Source organism: Arachis ipaensis, chromosome B9, assembly GCF_059453495.1.
Source record: "Arachis ipaensis isolate K30076 ecotype BB chromosome B9, ASM5945349v1, whole genome shotgun sequence".
In the NCBI taxonomy this organism is placed as follows: Eukaryota; Viridiplantae; Streptophyta; class Magnoliopsida; order Fabales; family Fabaceae; genus Arachis; species Arachis ipaensis.
The window spans coordinates 40,464,860-40,468,435 of record NC_142444.1 but is presented as its reverse complement, the minus strand read 5'-3'; the positions used below and the strand labels follow the sequence as shown (position 1 = coordinate 40,468,435).

The 3,576-nt window shown below is 30.4% G+C and overlaps 1 long non-coding RNA gene across 1 annotated transcript; it reads left to right on the top strand.

The window, feature by feature from the left end:
* The first annotated feature begins 1,594 nt into the window (after positions 1–1,594).
* Positions 1,595–3,186, top strand: LOC148544407 (uncharacterized). The gene is made up of 3 exons (XR_015900124.1): positions 1,595–1,836; positions 2,414–2,601; positions 2,818–3,186. It is a non-coding gene; the product is annotated as an uncharacterized LOC148544407 (long non-coding RNA).
* Positions 3,187–3,576: the final 390 nt, after the last annotated feature.

Genomic DNA, 3,576 nt, shown 5'->3' with positions numbered 1-3,576 from the left:
GAAATATTTTCTCTTCAAACAAAAATCGTTGGCTTTTATTTGGTTTTCCCTTTTTCGTAACTAAGTCGTGGGTTAAAGCTGGTTTTAAGCTCCTGAGCATATAAATCATAGTACTTCTCCTTATATTATTTGTGCATGGGATTCTGGCCATAAATTATGGTGTTTAGGTGTGTTTTACTTTTCGTACATAAAAATCATAAAACCAAATAGTGGCCAACAATTCACTCTTTTTTTTAAGTTTAAATCGTAGTAATCTACTAGACTTTATATTTTTTCAAAAAACTTGTAAATATGCCATGATTTATATAAAAAGTGGGAGAGGCAAAATTATAGTGCATTCAATTTTAGGACAATTTAGTAGTATCCATCTTCAACTAGTTCAAATAAATTATCCATATTTATTCATTTTTTTTTCAAATAACAAATAAAGAAAAAAATAAAAAAAATAAAAAATAAAAAAATAAAAAAATAAAGAATACAAGCTAAGAATGGAAAAAGAAAGTTGGTATATATTGCAAAGTCCATGTTGGAGTCAAATTAGATCTTTAAGTAATAATAGCAATTTGAGTGTGTAAAAGAATTGAATCATGACTAACAACTATGTTGTTTTTACTCAATGGTAAGAATAGTGTATCGCTAAAAAAAAGAGTTTAAAATGACATGTATATTACGGTAGTTTTTGTTGCTGTCATAATTAATCTGTATTTTATGGTGATTTTTGGTGATTTTGGTAGTTTAAACCGCCATTATCATCATCCATATTTAAAACCCAAATCGACCTAATCCTAATTTGAGAGAAACACTCATGAGTCATTATGCTATTCCACTGTCATGCACTCTATGTGAGAGAAACGTTGCTATGCTATACTACATTGCCACTGCGATCTCCTCCTGTGCTCGCCTCTTGTGACGATCTTCTCTGGCAACATCTCCTCTAGCGATGATCTTATCTGCCGACACCTCCTTTAGCGGCGATTTCCTTTGGCGACATCTCCTCCAGTGGCGACCTCCTCCGACGATGTCTCCTCCAGCGACGATCTCCTTCGGCTTTCTCCTTGTCGTTCTCTGTGTGTTCTTTGCCAAAATCCTCAGTGTTTCCTTTCCGTTCGTTTTGCATTCTAGGATTCAAAAGTGTGATTTTTTACTTTTTGCTATGAATATAGTTAAATTGAACAAGAAGTACATTATTTAGATTTTTTTTATTTTAAAAAAGATAAATGTATTCTCGTTGGCGAATGAATACATATGTTGTGTTTGATAAAATAGAGTTTAATATAGATATTTTTTACTTTTCTCTCGTGGAGATTCTGAGGAGCTGTTGAAATAGGACATAGCTTGCAAGAGTGGGGTTTCTTTCAAGTAACTCTTAATCTCTTATAGTCTCTAATAATAATAGAATTTTACATCAAAGAAAACATGTATGCATAAACTTACGGTTTTATTCAATTGCAATTACTTTAACATTAAATTAGTAAACTACGGTGTTTGATGATAATGTGGGAAATAACAATGGAGTTTACAGCCTTATTTAGTGGTATTGGCTATTTTTTTTTTCGTTTATGGTTATCATGTAGGCTAACTTATTTTTTCATTAGAAAAATAAAACAAGTTAGATGGACGCTTCCTCAATCTATCCAGTTAGCAAGTACTTGAAAGAAAAATTAAGAAACAGTTTACACGATAAATTTGACTCAAAAAAAGAATGAATAGCGATTCTGATTCTCTTATTAGCCAATACTAATGAATAATGATAAAAAAATAAAACCCTATTGTTTCTGTCCACACACGCACACCTTACCAACATTCAAATTATACCAATATCTCGTATTCAAACAGGTTTTTCTTTCTAATTTCTAGATTTGTTTGGGTTAATTTGTATTTCTGTTAGGTCCATGTTTTCTACATTAGCATGTAGTTGTTTGTTCTTAGATAATTGATTTGATTATCAGATGTACTTAATTGATCAAGAAGAACCCAAATTAGTTTGAAATTAAAAAATTAGGCTATTGCATGATATATCCTTGTCTTGGAGAGTAAAATTGTCAATTGTCAAATAGAATCTTTTCTTTTAGAAAGTCAATCTGGTTATTGATTCTAGCTAAAAGTTTTTGACTTTAGAATCTTAGCATCACTTTGTTCTAGTTCAACTCAATTATTAATAAAAATGAAAAATAGACACCACATACAGCAAAACTTAATTGTTAATGAAGATGTGGTTCGTGAGAGTTCATAAAAAGAAGAATGTGAAGCTAGCTAGTTTTACAATGGCCTCAAATTAGATAACCTTATCATCTTTGAAAAGAAAGTTCAATATTGTTTTCTATTCCAACTACCCTTTTTGAGTTTTCAATGAAAAAGATAATACTCATCAATGGTCTTAATCCTTCTTTCTATTGATGAAAATTTGATGCAGGGAGTCAGATAAATCAGGAGCAATGGTGCACAAGTTGGTGGCATTAGTTTAAAGTACTATTGCAGAGGGGAGTAAGAGAGAGAAGGTTTGAAGCATTCAATAGACTGAGAATATTCCAAGTCATAAGTGTTGCTTTTCTTGGTGGACTCTTGTGGTGGCATACCCCAGAATCACACATTGAAGATCCAGTAAGAAAATTTTTGCATTTCAGTTATCAAGTTTATCTTCTTTTTCTACTTTTGTTATAACTGATAATAACATCATTTAACTTTAAATAGAAAAAAAGGTTATGGAATGTAATTGCTCTTTAAAATATGAATGAAATTTGTTTATTTTTTCTTTTAATATCCCTTGTCAAACATCACATTTACTTTGTTGTCTCAAAATTAATATATTATTTGCAGAAAATGCAACAGCTTTGGAGAATTCATTGACACAAGAATAGCAGCAAAGTGGAAGTGTTCCTCTTTGGTTGAAGGCGAGGCAGCCGGTGAGGATTAAACTTGGAAAGTTGAAGCTATTCAAGATCACGTGCAGGATTAGGTGCTGGATTGTTGTGGATTATCTTAATGAAAGGCAAAATATTCACCGGTTATATTATAATCATAAACAAGAGTCTTTTTCTTAAGAGAATAAACATTAGAATGTCTTGGTTTCTTGTGATACTGTTCCTTAGTCAAATATTTGGTGGTACAAGAAACCTTCCTTAGTCGGATTGTGATTATTATTTTATTTTATTAAGCTAAAAATTTAATTTAGTATCTTTTCAATTTTGACTTAATGGCCTTTATCCACGCATAAATGGTTTTAAACTTGCAACAAACTCGAAAATTTGTATAAAACTCCTATTTTGTATTTTTATCTTGGAAAGACACTAAGCTCCTTTAGGAAATTCAGCTTCCACGGGCTGTGTTCATGTCTCTTTATTTAAAGAATCTTCTTGTTGCTTATTTTATTAACTAGTAAAAAGAAGGATTGAATGAAAGTATTTGTTTAAATCCCATGCAAATCAAATTTCTCTTGCTATTCCTATATATAATTTTTAGGGCTTTTGTTTTAAATTATGTTACTTTATTCTTATGAAATGTAATTTGAAAATAATATATTCGCTTTATTTATTTTTTGTCTTTTTTTATCTTCTAGAAAAAAACTTAATTTATATA